The sequence below is a fragment of the Mus musculus genome, chromosome X (genome assembly GCF_000001635.26).
Source record: "Mus musculus strain C57BL/6J chromosome X, GRCm38.p6 C57BL/6J".
NCBI lineage: Eukaryota > Metazoa > Chordata > Mammalia > Rodentia > Muridae > Mus > Mus musculus.
In genome coordinates this window covers 26,310,935-26,330,691 of record NC_000086.7, presented here as the reverse complement: position 1 = coordinate 26,330,691, position 19,757 = coordinate 26,310,935, and the positions used below count along the sequence as shown (strand labels likewise).

The window sequence follows — 19,757 nt, the reverse complement described above, 5'->3', positions numbered from 1 at the left end:
ACTGATTTCAAAATAGCTTCATGTTTCCAGCAGGATCACAAGTATCAATATTTATCACATGTTAGGTATTGTGAGCTACACATATACATGAGAAATACCAACTGTTGATCCTGTTGCAGGTAGGTTTACAGATTTTAATCTGATCTCCAGAATCAGATAAGAATACTTCCCTCAAAATAAACTTGGGCATTATTGTGGACCTTGAGGTTCATTATATTTTCAAGCAGTAGCACAGATCATAGCCACCACTAGGGTTTCCATTAGCAATAGGAATAAAATCAAACTTGGACTCCATCAAAATTGCTGGTCACAGCAAACATCACTGGCATCAACATAGTTTGTTTGTTTTTTTTTGTTACAGGAAGAATCATAATAATGAAAATACCATACATGTTTCACATCAGGAGCTACATGACTGCATCAGGGACATCAACAGAACTTCCTGTAGTGAGTAGGATCTCAGACATCAATTTTCTATTTAGTGTCAGATAACAACACTTACCTGACTATGGCATTGTGTATCAGCATTTACCTTGGCATTCAGCAGTTTTTCCAGAAGCAACACTGCTCATAACCATTACCAGGGTCTCCATTAGTAATAGGATCTTCATGTAATAGATTCCATTATGCTTGCTTATCACAGGAAACAGCAATGATATCAGCATATCTTCAGCATTCAGATGTGATCACTGACATCAAAGGGAATTTCAATAACAATACACAGCTCTTTTGTCATTATAAACTTAGGCAGCAGTACTGACAATGATGTTCACAATAGACATTTATGATTGGGGCATCTCAGATGTCATGGACCTCTTCAAAGGTAACACTTGTTGCTACACCATTCCTGCTACAAACTCTGACTATAAAGCTCAAGATGGTTACCAGTGACAACATGGATTAATGACTGTATGGCCTTTGGGGTCTCTGGTGTCATTAATTAGTCTAAAGTGGGAGCCAGATTCACTTTGCTTTGAGGTCTCTGATGTCATAAATTAGTCTAAATTGGGAGTAAGATTCACCCCTGACCTGGATGCCTATGACAACAGGCATCTGGCATACAAAGTGAAGTCTGTTGCCAAGAAGAATCACGGACATCAAGGTAATTCAAGAGGCAGGATGCATAGTGAAACCAAAATTATTATCAATGGTAAGAATCTTCGCACAAATTGAGCAGAAAAATGGATAACATACATCTGCAATAATTCCATTGACTGTTGGACACCCTCATATCAATATTGTCCCAAATGGCATCAGGTATTAATGGCATGAATGCTGGAGGCCTGAAGTAACATGAACATATACCGTTGTCTGGTGCCACAATTGATATGTTTTCAACATAACATATGCCAGAATATGTAATTCAAAATGAAAATAGGCAACACTATTGAACTTGAACTTCACATTATTCTGATGGCCTCAGGGACCCTTAGCATTAACAATACCTTCAGAAGCAATGTAGATTATATGTTTCAAGAAAGCTACTGGTGGCCTTGCTGGTCCACTCCAGCACCGGGGTTCCTTGCCCACAGAGTCTCCGGACACCTGCAAGGACCCCCACAGGATCCCACATGGGATCTTAAGACCTCTGGTGAGTGGAACACACCATCTACCCCAATCCAATCACGCGGGACCTGAGACTGCCTTAATTAGGGAAGCAGAAAAACCAGCCTGATCAAGGTCACAATTCCCTTCCAGTCCATACCAGCACCGGGGTACCTTGCTCACAGAGTCTCCGGACACCCGCAAGAACCCCCACAGGATCCCCCACGGGATCTTAAGACCTTTGGTGAGTGGAACACAGCGTCTGCTCCAATTTAATCCTGCGGGATCAGAGACTGCCTTAATTAGGGAATCAGAAAAGCCGGCAAATCAGGGTCCCAAGCCCCTTCTGATCCACACCAGCACTGGGGTTCCTTGTGTGCAGAGTATCTGGAGACCCCCAAGGTCCACACAGGACCCTCCATGGGATCTTAAGACCTTTGGTGAGTAGTACACAACTTCTGTCAGGAGGCAGGTTCGAACACCACATACCTGGGCACCTTCGCTGCAAGAAGAGAGCTTGCCTGCAGAGAATACTCTAACCACTGAAACTAAGGAGAGAGCTAGCCTTCCAGGTCTGCTAATAGAGGCTAACAGAGTCACCTGAGGAACAAACTCTAACCAGAGACAACTAAAACAGCTAGCCTCAGAGGTTACCAGATGGCGAAAGGCAAAAGTAAGAATCCTACTAACAGAAATCAGGACCACTCACCATCATCAGAAAGCAGTAATCCCACCCCACCTAGTCCTGGGCACCCCAACACAACCGAAAAGCTAGACCCAGATTTAAAAGAGTATCTCATGATGATGGTAGAGGACATCAAGAAGGACTTTAATAACTAACTTAAAGAAATACAGGAGAGCATTGCTAAAGAGTTACAAGTCTTTAAGGAAAAACAGGAAAACACAAACAAACAGGAAGAAGTCCTTATAGAAAAACAGGAAAACACATCCAAAAAAATGAGAGAAATGAACAAAACCATAGTATACCTGAAAAGGGAGGTAGACACAATAAAGAAAACCCAAAGTGAGGCAGCATTGGAGATAGAAATCCTAGGAAAGAAATCTGAAACCACAGATGTGAGAATCAGCAACAGAAGACAAGAGATGGAAGAGAGAATCTCAGGTGCAGAAGATTCCTTAGAGAACATCGGCACAACAATCAAAGAAAATAAAAAAAATGCAAAAGGATCCTAACTCAAAACATCCAGGAAATACAGGACAAAATGAGAAGACCAAACCTATGAATAATAGGATTTGATGAGAAAGAAGAATTTAAAATAAAAGGGCCAGCAAATATCTTCAACAAAATAGTAGAAGAAAACTTCCCAAACCTAAAGAAAGAGATACCCATGATCATACAAGAAGCCTACAGAACTCCAAATAGACGGGACCAGAAAAGAAATTACTCACGACACATAATAATCAGAACAACAAATGCACTAAATAAAGATAGAATATTAAATGCTGTAAGGGAGAAAGGTCAAGTAACATATAAAGTCAGGCCTATCAGAATTACACCAGACTTTTCACCAGAGTCTATGAAAGCCAGAAGAGCCTGGTCAGATGTTATACAGACACTAAGAGAACACAAATGCCAGCCCAGGCTACTATACCCGGCCAAACTCTCAATTACCATAGATGGAGAAACCAAACTATTCCACGACAAAACCAAATTCACACATTATCTTTCCATGAATCCAGCCCTTCTAAGAATAATAACAGAAAACCACAACAACAACAACAACAACAAAATACACGGACAGAAATCACACCCTAGAAAAAGCAAGAAATTAATCCCTCAACAAACCAAAAAGAAGACTGCCACAAGAACAGAATGTCAACTCTAACAACAAAAATAAAAGGAAGCAACAAGTACTTTTCCTTAATATCTCTTAATATCAATGGACTCAATTCCCCAATAAAAAGACATAGACTAACAGACTGGCTACACAAACAGGACCCAACATTCTGCTGCTTGCAGGAAACCCATCTCAGGGAAAAAGACAGACACTACCTCAGAGTGAAAGGCTGGAAAACAATTTTCCAAGCAAATGGCCTGAAGAAACAAACTGGAGTAGCCATTTTGGTATTGAATAAAATCAACTTCCAACCCAAAGTTATCAAAAAAGACAAGGAGGGGCACTTCATACTCATCAAAGGTAAAATCCTCCAAGAGGAACTCTCAATTTTGAATATCTATGCTCCAAATGCAAGGGCAGCCACGTTCATTAAAGACACTTTAGTAAAGCTCAAAGCACACATTGCACCTCACACTGTAATAATGGGAGACTTCAACACACCACTTTCATCAATGGACAGATCATGGAAACAGAAACTAAAAAGGGACACAGAGAAAGTAACAGAAGTTATGAACCTAATGGACTTGACAGATATCTACGCAACATTTTATTCTAAAACAAAAGGATATAACTTCTTCTCAGCACCTCACGGGAACTTCTCCAAAATTGACCATTGTCACTGATGAGTGACACCAATATATTTCCCTTGGCATTTGGGATCATGTCCAAAGTGGCAGTAAGGTCCAAAGTAAGGGTCACTCATGACCTTGGTGCCTATGGCAGCATTTATCTGGGTATACCATCTTGTCTTTGCCAGGAAATATCATGCACATTCAGACATTTTCAGATACCTAATAGGACCTTGTAGAGAAACCTCTTCTCTAGTGGTAGGATGCATCATGACATCAAAATGGTTAGGCTGGGAGTACACTTCATCTAAAATAGACAGGAACATGGATAATTGATGTAAGTAAATTTCCATTGATATTCAGAGACACTCATATTATTATGGTCCCACATGGGAGCAGGGATAACTGACATCATACCTGCTGGAAACCTGAAGTCTAATGGATATACAATGGTGATAGTTGCCACTATACATGTTACTCAAAATAACATCTCAGACTTCAAAAATAAAAATATTCTGAGAAAACTGTATTGTTAAATTCTCTGTGGAAGTTGCTGGCCTCCTGGATCCTTGACATTAACTATCTCCCCAGAATCATCATGTACTATGGGTTTAAACAGGGCTTCTGGATGATGATTGACATCAACATAGTTTCTGTAGGCAATTTGGATTACTGTTATTAACATGGCTCTCAGTAGCACAGTGATCACTGACAATGTATTTGCCAATGAAATCGTTCCATGGTATCTGTTGCCAAGTATACAACACTATGTTTAATATCGATTAAGAGTGCAGAAGATATTATGACCATGCACATCCAGTGGCAGGAAAGTTTTTTTTTTTTTGTTTTTTGTTTTTTGTGTTTTGTTTTGTTTTTTTTTTTTGTTTTTGTTTTTGTTTTTGTTTTTGTTTTGATTTCTTTCTTTTTTGACATCTCTGGCTCTTTTGGTAGTAGTATAGATCTTATAAATTACATGGTTAACTATGGGCCAACATGAATGTATTAGAGTCTTCAACAGAATTTCCTGTAGAATGTTTGATCTCAAACATCAATTGGATTGCAAGTGCTAGCTCAGAATACTTACCTCAATATCACCTTGAGAATCAGGATGGACTGTCAAATTCACCAGATCGCACCAACACAGATCACCACCATAAATTAGGTCTCCATAATCAATAGTAATACATTCCCTCATGATTGCCATTCCTATCATGCCACTCTGACATTAATATAGCTTCAGGTTTCAGGTAGTAACATAGACATCACAGTACATTTCATTTTAAACATCTGGGGCTATATCCATTTATCAGTAAACATAAAGAGAATTTCCTGTATCAGGTATTATCTCAGACATCAGTCTGATCTTCAGTGCCATCTAGGAAAATTTACCTCAATATGAATTCAAGCATCAGTAAGGACTTTGGAATTTATCAGATTCTCAAGCAGCAACACAGATCATAGCCATCATCAGCATCTCCATCAGCAATAGATATAATGGATTCCTGCCCAATTTCTGTTCACAAAATACATCACTGACATCAGTATAGCTGCTTCTCACAGGCCACAAACATCAAAATATATTGTTTGCTTGAAATTGAGGGTGAAATTGATAAATCAAGAACATCAACAGGATTCCTTATGATATGTAGAATCTCAGCCACTGATCTGTTATCCAGTGCTAGCTCAGAATACTTACCTCATAATGATCTTGGGTATCAGTATGGACCATGGAATTCAGCAGTTTCTCCAGAAGCAGTACAGATCATAGTCATCACCATGATCTCCATCAGAAATATTAAAAATAGACTCTATCTTGTTACTGGTGACAGCATTCAGCTGGTATGACTATGACTGAAACCTCTTGTCTAGTGAAAGAATGAAAATGGACATAAAAATGTTTATAAATGGCAGAACACTTATCATGAATGTGGCAGAATTATACATAATTGACATCAGTAATTATTCTAATGCAGTACAAGACTGTCATATTAATTTGGTCCCATAATGCAGCACGGATCACTGACATGATTGCTGCTAAAGGCCTAAAGTATCTTGGCCATACATTGTCTGTTGCCAGTATATATGTGACCTCGACAAAACATATCTCAGAACATTTAACTCAACATGACCTGAGGGAACAGTACTGACTGTGAAGTTCACTGTAAATTCTGATGGTTTCTGGGATCCTTGACATTAACAATATCTTCAGAAGCAACATGAAATGTGGGTTTCAATATGGCTACTGATGGCAGCATGAATAATTGTGATTGTCATAATTTCTGGAGACACTTTGGAGAGTCAGGTGCTAATGAGAAAGATTAATGTAGAAGGAATAGGGAAGAAGGTAAGATAAACTAAGGATATCTGCAAAAGTCATAAGAAATCTCACTACTAACTTCATAAAAACCTATACCTCAAATAAGCTATAAGTAAATGAGCATGTACAGTTTAATTAGAACTTTACAGTTTGAATTGACTTATTAAACCAATGTATGCAATTGTTTATGTATCTTTTATTTCAAATTATATAACATTTTCTATTTATATATGTTTTGCTTCAAATAATAAAATTAGGTTCATATTACTGCTAAATATTACCCAAATATGCATGATGCATTTTGATGTGGGGATTTATTGATACTGTATACATATAGGTAAAATAATAACAGTAGGTTCTCCCCTATGTCCTATCACACCCTGAGCTATTGCTTTTTGATCAATTTTGCATTAATGAGCATGGTTACTCTCCTGTGTAGTGAGCCTTGAATCTAATAAGAAGCGTAATATCTATTGACTAAAGTTACTTAATTTTCTTATTCTTAGGTCAAGGGTGTTTAGGTTCCACTCCCTGTTTTATCCTTTCTATTCCTTCCATATCCCTGCAGGAGTAAATGTCTCCTTCATATTTTATGTGTTCTTTCTGTTAAACCCAAGTATTAGTTACTTTCCAGCTGCTATGATAAAATAACATGACCAAGGCACCTTACAGAAGGAATAGATTTTGACCATAAACTTTCAGATAGAAAAGACTTCATGATGGTAGGATTGTATGTCAGCAAGTGTCAGGAATAGAATGAGGAGGAAACACTGAGCCCTCTTCTTTAACAAGCACAAAGAAGGGGACTAAATTGGAAATCCAGCAGTGTTAAGTATTCTCAATGCCTGCTTCCAGTTACACACTTCTTCAGGCATCACCATAAATAACTGCACCTTCGCAAATACCAGCACCAAAGTAGGATGAAGTATTCAAATGCCTAAGCCTATAGGAGACATTTCTCATTTAACCCACCATATTGAGGTTCTGCTGTCATTAGGTGCATGCTTCATATCCCCCCCCCAAAAAAGCTAAATTCTATCTCCCAATAGTGACCAAAAAAATTAAAAAGTGGTTAAAATTCCTTAGCCAGCAGTGGGATGTTCTAAAGATCTCACCCCTAGATGCTGGACTTTGTCTGGTTTGATGTTGAATTTGTCTTCTACATATAATTTTAGTCACTATCATTTCACGTGTACAAATGCCTTATTGTTTCTGGAAAACAGACTTTCTTTGTAGTCATTCACTACCTTTGGTTCTTGCAATCTTTCAACTATCTTCTCCATGGTGACCTCTGAACCTTGAGAGAAGAAGGTAGTGTTGTGATTTAAGTAAGAAATGTTTCCCATAATCTTTAGAATTCATACAATTGGTCCCAAATGGTTAGTGTTGCTTGCAGGTTTAGAATAGGGGTTAAGAAGGAGTACATTATTGCAGGCTGAATATCAGGGCAATTATCATCTCAGTACCACGAATGAATTCTCTCTGCTTTCTGCTTTCAGTTCATGATGTGAGCTCTCACTATCCTGATCTAACATGTATAAGCAAATGGACCTAAGAAGCAACTTGGTTTATCCATTCTAGTATCAGAGAGAGAGAGAGAGAGAGAGAGAGAGAGAGAGAGAGAGAGAGAGAGAGAGAGAGAGAGATTTCAAACCAAAATTAATTGATGCAAACACAAAAAGACACTTCATATTCATCAAAAAAAATTTTCACCAATGTAATCTTTTAATTTTTGGCATCTATGCCATAAATTCAAGGGTACTGGCATTTGTAAACAAAATGAACAGCATTAAAGCTTAAATTATACAAATTCTTATCAGACTGCTAAAGGACTGATAATGCCAATACTACAGGAATCCATTCACAAAATATAAACAGACAGAATATTTCCAAGTTCATTTTATGAGGCAACATTTATCCTGACACCTAAACCACACAAATATTTAACAAAGAAAGTATATCACAAAACAATTTCCCTCATGAACATTAATGCTTTAAATATACTCATATTAAAATACTCACAAAACAAAAAGACATTATATCACACACCATGATAAGGTACATCTCCTCCCAAAGATGCAGAGGTGGTTCAACATACAACAATCAGAAATGTAATCCATCATTTAAAATACTGAAACTGTCATGGTTCCCTGTGAAGCAGAAAAGATTCTGTAAGGCAGAGAAAAACACCGAGTGGCAAAACCGTAACCCACAGAATGGGAAAATATTTTCATCAAGCCCAAATCTGACTGAGAGCTAATGTATAAGAAACTCAAGGAACCAGATATTAAGAAACCTAATAATACAATTAAAAATGGGTTACCTTATCTAAAATGAGAATTCTCAAGAGGATATCAAGTGGCCAAGAAACACTTAAAAATTCTCAATGTCTATACCCGTCAGGAAAATGCAATTTAGAACTACTTTGTGATTCCATCTTTCAACTATCAGAATGCCTAAGTTCAAACCACAAGGAATAGCAGATGGTGGCAATCAGTTGGAATAAGGGGAATATGTCTCTATTGCTGATGGAAGAGCAAACTAGTACAGCCACTATGAAAATCAACATAATGGTTCCTCAGACTATTGGAAATTGTTTTGTCTCAAGATCCAGATAAACCTATCTTGAGCATACACCCAGAATACTCTCCATATTACCACAAGGACACTTCCTTAATCATCTTCATTGCAGCTATACTCATAGTGGCCAGAAATTGTAAACAACCTAGATGTCCCTCAACTGAATAGTAACTAAAGAAAAAGTGGTGAATATACACAATGGAATACTATTCTGTGAGGAAAAAAAAAGATACCATCCTTAAATTTGAAGACAAATGGATGGAACTAGAAAAAAATTATACTGAATGAGGTAACCCAGACACAGGAAAACACACATGGAATGTACTTATTTATATTTGAACATTCGTTTTTCTTTAAAGGAAAATAATACTACAATCCTCAGATACATCGAGCCTAAACAAAACATGAAGAGCTCAAGGAGGGGGAACTTATGGATCTGCTTAGGAAGGGAAACAAATTTTGTAGGTAGATTTGAGTCAGGTTCGGATGAAAACAGGAGGAATGAGTGAGTGCATGAGAAAGATGGAGGAACAGAGTACTAGGAGAGAAACTGATAAAAATACAAGAAAAATGAACACCATTGAAATCATTTGACAGTAATGAAAAATGAAATGTCATTAAGGTACTTTGAAAACCAAAGGATACTTAGTACTACTCTTACACTAATAAGCACTGATGGGAAAACAATTGAAGTAATATTTATCTAAATTTATTTTTTAATAAAGATATGTATCTTAAGGTAGCAGGTTCCACGAATATATAATAAATCTTATATTGGTAAACCCAAACCAACATAACATATATTATTATATTCAACATGTACATTTAAACCACGAAAAGAACTTTTGTTTGGGTTGACCACAACATAAGGAACAGTATTAAAGGATTGCCAGCATTAGGAAGGTTGAGGACAACTGCTATAAATCGTACAAATAAGCTACCAGATGCAAGGTAATAACAAGTGAGTTTATAGTAATAGTCCTCTGAAAATACTACAGGCCTTGATACAATGGTCAAGATATGATTACATATTTCCTAATAAACAGACTTGTTTTATCTAGTTGAAGTAAGACTACACACACTAACATTTTCTGTACCTTGCTTTTTGTCTTGTTGACAGTGTCCTTTGCCTTACAGAAGTTTTGCAGTTCCATGAGGTCCCATTTATGGATTGTTGGTCTTAGAGTCTCAGCTATTGGTGTGTTATATTCAGGAAATTTTTCACTATGCCAATGTATTCGAGTTTATTTTCCACTTTCTCTTCTATTAAATTCAGTGTATCTGGTTTCATGTTGAGGTCCTTGATCCACTTGAATGTAACCTTTGTGCATGGTGATAAATATGAATCAGTTTGCATTCTTCTACAGGCAGACTGCCAGTTAGACAAGCACCATTTGTTGATGCCTTATTTTTTTCCACTGTAGGGTTAGCTTTTTTTGTCAAAGATCAAGTGTCCATAGGTGTATGTGTTTATTCCTGGATTTTCATTTTTTATCTCATTGATCAACCTGTCTGTCTCTGTACCAACTCCATGTGGGTTATTATTATTATTATTACTTTTGCTTAAGTGATTCTTCTAGATATTCTTTTATTGTTCAGAATTGTTTTGGCTATTCTGGGTTTTTTGTTTTCCCATATGAAGTTGAAAATTGTTCTTTCCATGTCTGTGAGGAATTATATTGGAATAGTGATGGAAATTGTATTGAGTCTATACATTTTCAACCTAAAATTGTTCCTATATAAAAGAAATGCAGGGGGAAATGGAGTAATAACTAAAGGAATGGCAGACCAGTGACCAGCCCAACTTGGGATCTATCCCACGGGCAGGTACCAAATCCTGACAGTATTACTGATGCTCTGTTGTACTTTCAGAGAGGAGCCTAGCAAGGATGTCCTCTGAGATGCTATACCAACAACTGAATGAGACAGATGTAGATGCATATATCCAACTACTAGACTGAGGTCAGAGACATGTATGGAAGAGTTAGGGGGAGGAATGAAGGGACTGAAGGGGTTGGCAACATGGAAGACCAACAGTGTCAACTAATGTGTACCACTGGGGGCTCCCAAAGACTAGGTCACCAATCAAAGAGCCAATAAGTCTGGTCTGAGGCCACCAATATATATGTAGCAGTGGACTGCCTTGACTGGCGTTAGTGGGAGAGGTTCTGCTTAATCCTGTAAAGAGTTGCTGACCCAGGGGAGGGGGATGCCCATGGTGATACCCATCTCAGAGGCAAAGTGAGAGGGAATAAGGTGAAGAACTGCGCAAGGGGGTGCAGGAGCAGGACAATATTTGAGATGTAAATAAAACAATGATAATGGTATTAATAATAATATGCTCTTTAAATAAAGATGAAAAATAACATTTTTCTGACTTCACTGGATCTCAGAACAAAGGAAAAAAAGGACCAATTAAAAAAGAATAAGAAAATATTATGGAAACATAGAAAGACAGACTATGTGTGAAAGAGAACTTGGTTGGCACAGCTGGAGACATTGAAGTCTCAGTATATTTCTACTGTGTCATACTTGATCATTTCTTGGGGAATCTAATCTTCACCTTTATCCAACAGAGTCCTTTGAAAACATAAAAATTATGCCTTTTTTAATAATAGTAATCACATAACATATATGCACAGTGCGTGTATAAATAGAACCAGTTGATATGAAATAATGATTATTAAATTTTAGGCAGATAAGGTAACAAAAGACCAAACAGTTAAAATAGTGTGTTCCTGGAGACATAAAAGCCTGAGTATCATTGGCCTTAGGAGGATTGCATCAAAATACATTGTGACTGGTGCAAAAGCTAGAAGGGGAATTGGGGTTGGTATAAAATAAAAATAGAAGATAAAAAGATAGTAGGGGATAAAGACGGAGTATCCAAATACCACTCATGCATTTTGCTTACTGAGAGATTAGGCCATGATTGATAGAGGTCACACATGGAATGTCAATCTTCTCCAATTGTTAAAAAGCAACACAGAAAGACATAGGAATCAGTGGACTACTCATTGATAACCTGTGAGTTTGGAGATTTGATGGAATTCACTTTGGGAGTTGAATGTGTAGTGTGCACATGCTAAGTGTATAGTTCCATGATAGAGAAAACCAAATAATGCAAGAATAAAGCCAAAGCTCCTGAACAACAAACTATATTAACTATTCTGCTTCTAAGTAACTAACAAAATACACAGGCTGGATCTAGGCCTCTCAGCTTAAGGGTAGTAGATGTACAGCTTGTTCTTCATGCGGGTCCGGAAGAACTAGAGTGGGGGTTATCTCAAAAGAAACAACAATTTGAAAATTCATTGGGAGTAACAAAAAACCTAGGATAGCGAAAACTACTCTCAACAATAAAAGAACTTCTGGTGGAACCACATTCCTTGACCTCAAGTTTTATTACAGAGCAATTGTAATTAAAAAAAAAACAAACAAACAAACAAACAAACAAAAAACCTGCATGGTATTGGTAAAGAGACAGGCATGTAGATCAGTGGAATGGGATTGAGAACCAGAAATGAATCAACACACATATGGTCACTTGTTCTTTGACAAGGGTGCTAAAAATAATCCAGTATAAAAAAGTCAGCATTTTCAACAGATGGTGCTGTTTCAAGTAGAAGTTAGCTTGTAGAAAAGTGCAAATTGATCCATTCTTGCCTCCTCGTACAAAGCTCAATTCTAAATGGATCAAGGACCTCCTCATAAAAGCAGATATATTGAAACTAATAGAAAAGTAAGTGGGGAAGAGTCTTGGGCACATGGGCACAGGGGAAAATTTCCTGAACAACAAGAGTTAACAAATGGGACCTCATAAAATTGCAAAGCTTCTGTAAGGCAAAGGACACTGTCAATAGGACAAAATGGAAACCAACAGAATGGGAAAAAAATTTAACAATCCTACATCAAATAGAAACCTAAAATCCAATATATACAAAGAACTCAAGAAGTTAGATGCCAGAGAAAAAATGACCCTATTAAAAATGGGGTACAGAGCTAAACAAAGAATTCTCACCTAGGGAATATCTAGTGGCTGAGAAGCACCTAAAGAAATGTTCAACATCCTTAGTCATCAAGAATATGGAAATCAAAACAACCCTGATATTCCACCTCACACCATTCAGAATGGCTAAGATCAAAAACTCAGGTGACAGCAGATGCTGGCAAGGATGTGGAGAAAGAGAAATACTCCTCCATTGCTGGTGGGACTGCAAGCTGGTACAACCACTCTGGGAGTCATTTTGGTGGTTCCTCAGAAAATTGGACACAGTACTACCTAAGGACCCAGCTATACCACTCCTAGGCATGAACCCAGAAGATGTTCCAAGTTGTAATAATGTCACATGCTCCACTATGTTCATAGCTGTCTTATTTATAATAGCCAGAAACTGGAAAGAACCCAGATGTCCTTCAACACAGGAGTGGATAAAGAAAATGTGGTATATTTATACAATAGAGTACTACTCAACTATTAAAAATTAATTTATTAAATTCTTAGGCAAATGGATGTATCTGGAGGATAACATCTTGAGGGAGGTAACCCAATAACAAAACACATGATATACACTAACTGATGAGTAGATATTAGCCCAGAAGTTCGGAATGCCCATGAAAAAACTCACAGACCACATACGTGTAGATGAGAATGAAGAATTTCAACTTAAAGGTCCAGGAAATATCATCAAAAATATATAAGAAAACTTCCCATACCTTAAGAAAGAGATGGCCACAACCATACAAGAAGCATACAAAACACCAAATAGACTAGACCAGAATAGAAATTCCTGCTGACACATAATAATCAGAACAACAAATGCACTAAATAAAGAAAGAATATCAAAAGCAGTAAGGGGAAAAGCTCAAGTAACATATACAGGCAGAACTATTAGAATTACTCCAGACTTCTCACCAGAGACTGTGAGAGCCAGAAGATCATGGATAGATGTTATACAGACACAAAGAGAACACAAATTTTAGCCTAGGCTACTGTACCCAGCAAAACAATCAATTACCATAGATGGATTAACCCAAGTATTCCATGACAAAAACAATTTCACACAATATCTTTCCACGAATCTAGTCCTTCAAAGGATAATAATGGGAAAACACCAACACAAAGGTGGAAACTACATCCTAGAAAAAGCAAGAAAGTAATCCTTCAACAAACCTAAAAGAAGACAGCCGCAAGAACAAAATCGCAACTTTAACAACAATAATAACGGGAAGCAACAATTACTCTTCTTTAATTTCTCTTAGCATCAATGGACTCACTTCCCCAATAAAGGACATAGACTAATAGACTGGCTACAAAAACAGGACCCAACATTTTGCTGCTTGCAGTAAACCCACCTCAGGGACAAAGACAGATAGTAATTCAGTGTAAAAGGTTGGAAAATAATTTTCTAAGCAAATGGTCCCAAGAAACAAGATGGAGTATCCATTCTAATATGGAATAATATTGACTTCCAACCCAAAGTTGTCAAAAAAGACAAGGTGGTGGGAATCATACTCATAAAAGATAAAATCTACCAAGATGAAATCTCAATTTTAAATTTCTATGCTCCAAATGCAAAGGCATCCACATTCATAAAAGAAATTTTAGTAAAGCTCAAAACACACATTGCACTGCACACTATAATAGTGGAAGACTTCAACAACCCTCTCTCATCAATGGGCAGATTCTGGTAACAAAACCTAAACAGACACACAATAAAAGTAACAGAAATTATGAAACAAATGGATTTAGTTGATATCTATAGAACATTGTATCCTAAACCAAAAGGATATCCCTTCTTCTCAGCACCTCATGATGCCTTCTCCAAAATTGACCATATAATCAGTCACAAAACATGCATCAACAAATATAAAAATATTGAAATAATCCCATGCATCCTATCAGATCACCACAGACTAAGGCTGATATTCAATAAAAATATAAATAATAGAAAACCCACATACACGTGGAAGGTGAGCAACAACCTACTCTATGATAACTCTGTCAAGTAAGACATAAAGAAAGAAATTAAAGACATTTTAGAGTTTAATGAAAATGAAGCTACAACATACCCAAACTTATGGGAAACAATGAAAGCAGTCCTAAGAGTAGAACTTATAGCTTTGAATGCCTATAAAAAGAAACTGGAGAGAGGATACAGGAGAAGCTTGACAGCACAACTAAAAGCTCTAAAACAAAAGTAAGCAAATTCTCCCAATAGGAATAGAAGGCAGGAAGCAATCAAACTCAGGACTGAAATCAACCAAGTGGAAACAAAGGAACTATACAAAGAATCAACCAAACCAGGAGCTGGTTGATTTGAGAAAATCAACATGATAGACAAACCCTTAGATAGACTAACTACAGGGCACAGGGACAGTATCCAAATTATGAAAACCAGAAATGAAAAGGGAAACATACCAAAAGAAACTTAGGAAATCGAAAAAAAATCATCAGATCCTACTACAAAATCCTATACTCAACAAAACTGGAAAATCTGGATGAATTTTACAATTATCTAGACAGATATCAGGTACCTAATTAAAACCAGGATCAGATAAACCATGGAAATACTCCCATAACCCCTAAAGAGATAGAAGCAGTCATTAATAGTCTCCCAAACAGCAACAAAAAAAGCCCAGTATCTGATGGGTTTAGTATAAAATTCTATGAGCTCTTCAAAAAGACCTAATACCAATACTATTCAAAATATTATGCAAAATCAAAAGAGAAAGAACATTATTCAATTTGTTCTATGAAGCCAGAATTTCAATTATACTCTAACCATACAAAGACCCAATGAAGAAAGGAAACTTCAGACCAATTTCCCTTATGAATATCAATACAAAAATACTCAATAAAATTCTTGCAAACTGAATCCAAGAATACATCATGATCAAGTAGTAGTCTTCATCCTTGCGATGCGGGGATAGTTAAGTATACAGAAATCCACCAACTTAATCTACTAGAGAAACAAACTCAAAGACAAAAACCACATGATTATCTCATTAGATGCTGAGAAAGCATTTGACAAAATACTACACCATTTATAGTAAAAGTTGAGGAAAGATCTGGAATTCAAGGCCCATACCTAAACATAATAAAAGCAAGAGACAGCAAACCAGTAACCAACATCAAACTAAATGGTGAGAAACTTGAAGCAATCCTACTAAAATCAGGGACTAGACAAGGTTGCCCACTTTCTCCCTACCTATTCAACATAGTACTTGAAGTCCTAGCCATAACAATTCAACAACAAAAGGAGAACAAATGAATACAAATTGGGAAGATGGCAAAATATCACTATTTCCAGAAGATATGATAGCATGTATCAGTGACCCCAAAAATTACACAAGAGAATTCCTAAACTTGATACACAACTTCAGTGCAGTAGCTGAATATAAAATTAACTCAAACATGTCAGTGGCCTTTCCCTACACAAAGAATAAATAGGATGAGAAAGAAATTAGGGATACAACACACTTCACAATAGTCAAAAAATATAAAATACGGTGGTGTGACTGTAACTAAGGAAGTGAAAAGTCTGTATGACAAGAACTTCAAGTCTCTGAAGAAAGAAATTGAAGAACTCAGAAGATAAAATGATCTCCCATACTCATGGATTGGCTGGGTTAATATAGTAAAAATGTCTATTTGCCGAACAAAATCTACATATTCAATACAATACCCATCAAAATTCTAACTCAATTCTTCACTAAATTAGAAAAGGCAATTTGAAAATTCATCTGGAATAATAAAAACAAAAACAAAAAACAAACAAAAAAAGAAAAAAAAACAAAAAAACTAGGATAGCAAAAAGTATTTTCAATAATAAAAGAACCTCTGGGGGAATCACCATGGCTGACCTCAAGCTGTACCCCAGAACAATTGTGATAAAAACTGCATGGTACTGGTACAGAAACAGACAGGCAGATCAATGGAATAGAATTGAAGACACAGAAATGAATCCACCCTGAAATTCTACCTCACACCAGTCAGAATGGCTAAGATCGAAAATTCAGGTAACAGCAGATGCTGGCGAGGATGTGGAGAAAGAGGAATACTCCTCCATTGTTGGGTTTGCAAGCTTGTACAACTCTGGAAATCAGTCTGGTGGTTCCTCAGAAAATTCGACATAGTACTACCAGAGGATCATGCAATTCCTCTCCTGGGCATATATCCAGAAGATCTTCCAACCAATAAGAAGGACACATGCTCCACTATGTTCACAGAAGCCTTATTTATAATAGCCAGAAACTGGAAAGAACCCAGATGACCCTCAACAGAGGAATGGATACAGAAAATGTGGCACATTTACAAAATGGAGTACTAATCAGCTATTAAAAAGAATGAATTTATGAAAATCCTAGGCAAATGGATAGACCTGGAGGGCATCATCATGAGTGAGGTAACCCAATCACAAAAGAACTCACACAATATGTACTCACTGATAAGTGGATATTAGCCCAGAAACTTAGAATACCCAAAATATAAGATACAATTTGCGAAACACATGAAACTCAAGAAGAACGAAGACCAAAGTGTGGACACTTTGCCCCTTCTTAGAATTGGGAACAAAACACCCATGGAAGGAGTTACAGACACAAAGTGTGGAGCTGAGATGAAAGGATGGACCATCTAGAGACTGACATGCCCGGGGATCCATCCCATAATCAGCCTCCAAACACTGACACCATTGCCTACAACAGCAAGATTTTGCTGAAAGGACCCTGATATAGCTGTCTCTTGTGAGACTATCCCGGGGCCTAGCAAACACATAAATGGATGCTCACAGTCAACTATTGGATGGATCACAGGGCCACCAATGGAGGAGCTAGAGAAAGTACCCAAGGAGCTGGGGGTATCTGCAACCCTATAAGTGGAACAACAATATGAACTAACCAGTAACCCCTGGAGTTCATGTCTCTAGCTACATATGTATCAGAAGATGGCCTATTCGGCCATCAGTGGAAAGAGAGCCCATTGGTCGTGCAAACTTTATATGCCCCAGTACAGGGTAACATCAGGGCCAAGAAGTGGGAGTGGGGGAGGGGAGTGGGGGGGATTGGGTCGGGGAGCGTGTGGGGGACTGTAGGGATAGCATTGGTAATGTAAATGAAATAAATACCTAATAAAATAAAATAAAAAAAAAAGAAATGAACCCACACACCTATGGTCACTTGATCTTTGACAAGGGAGCTAAAACCATCCAGTGGAAAAAAGACAGCATTTTCAACAAATGGTGCTGGCACAACAGGTGGTTATCATGTAGAAGAATGAGAACTGATCCATTCTTATCTCCTTGTACAAAGCTTAAGTCAAGTGGATCAAAGAACTCCACATAAAATCAGAGACACTGATTTTTATAGAGGAGAAAGTGGGGAAAAGCCTCGAAGATATGGGCATAGTGGAAAATTCCTGAACAGAACAGCAATGGCTTGTGCTGTAAGATCAAGTATCAACAAATGGGACCAGATAAAATTGCAAAGATTCTGTAAGGTAAAAGACACTGTCAATAGGACAAAAAGGCCACCAACAGATTGGGAAAGGATTTTTACCAATCCTAAATCTGATATGGGATTAATATACAATATATACAAAGATCTCAAGAAGATGGACTCCAGAAATTCAAATAACCCCAAAAAATGGGGTACAGAGCTAAAAAAGAATTCTCAACTGAGGAATACCGAAGGGTTGAGAAGCACTTGAAAAAATGTTCACCATCTTTAACCATCAGGGAAATGCAAATAAAAACAACCCTAAGATTTTACCTCACACCAGTCAGAATGGCTAAGATCAAAAATTTGGGTGACAGCAGATGCTGGCGAGGATGTGGAGAAAGAGGAGCACACCTCCTTTGCTCGTGGGATTGCAAGCTTGTACAACCACACTGGAAAACAGTCAGGCAGTTTCTCAAAATATTGGACATAGTACTACCTGAACATTCAGTAATTCCTTTCCTGGGCATATACCCAGAGAAGGACACCTGCAGTAGTATGTTCATGGCAGCCTTTTTTATAATGGCTAGAAGCTGGAAAGAATCCAGATGTCCCTCAACAGGGGAATGGATACAGAAAATGTGGTACATTTACACAATGGAGTACTACTCAGCTATTAAAACAATGGATTTATGAAATTCCTAGGCAGATAGATGTATCTGGAAGATATCATCCTGAGTGAGTTAACCCAATCACAAAGAAGTCACTTGAAATGCACTCACTGATAAGTGGAAATTAGCCCAGAAACTTACAATACCCAATATACAATTTGCAAAACACAAGAAAATCAAGAAGGAAAATCAACGTATGGACACTTCATACCTCCTTAGAATAGGGAACAAAATACCCATGGAAGGAGTTACAGAGACAAAGTTTGGAGCTAAGTCGAAAGGATGGACCATCCAGAGACTACCCCACCAGGGCATCCATTCCATAATTAGCCACCAAATGCAGACACTATTGCACATGCCAGAAAGATGTTGCTGAACAGACTCTGACATAGCTGTCTTGTGTGAGGATATGCCAGTGCCTGGCAAATACAGAAGTGGATGCTCACTGTCATCTATTGGATGGAACACAGGGTCCTAATGGAGGAGCTAGAGAAAGTATTCAAGGAGCAGAAGGGGTCTGCAACCCTATAGGTAGAACAACAATATGAACTAACCAGTATCCCCAGAGCTTGTTTCTCTAGCTTCATATGTAGCAGAAGATGGCCTAGTCAGCCATCACTGGGAAGAGAGGACCGTTGGTCTTGCCAACTTTATATGCTGCAGTACAGGGGAGTGCCAGAGCCAAGAAATATGAGTGGATGGGTAAGGGAACAGGATGGGGAGGGGGAACTTATAGGGGACTTTCAGGATAGCATTTGAAATGTTAATTAAAAAAATA

The 19,757-nt window shown here is 37.6% G+C and overlaps 1 long non-coding RNA gene across 1 annotated transcript; it reads right to left on the bottom strand.

The window, feature by feature from the left end:
• Nucleotides 1-4,225: 4,225 nt before the first annotated feature.
• Nucleotides 4,226-5,734, bottom strand: Gm42171. The gene is made up of 3 exons (XR_880616.1): nt 5,670-5,734; nt 5,363-5,486; nt 4,226-4,280 (listed from the first exon to the last, which is right to left on the bottom strand). It is a non-coding gene; the product is annotated as a predicted gene, 42171 (long non-coding RNA).
• Between the last annotated feature and the right edge of the window lie 14,023 nt (nt 5,735-19,757).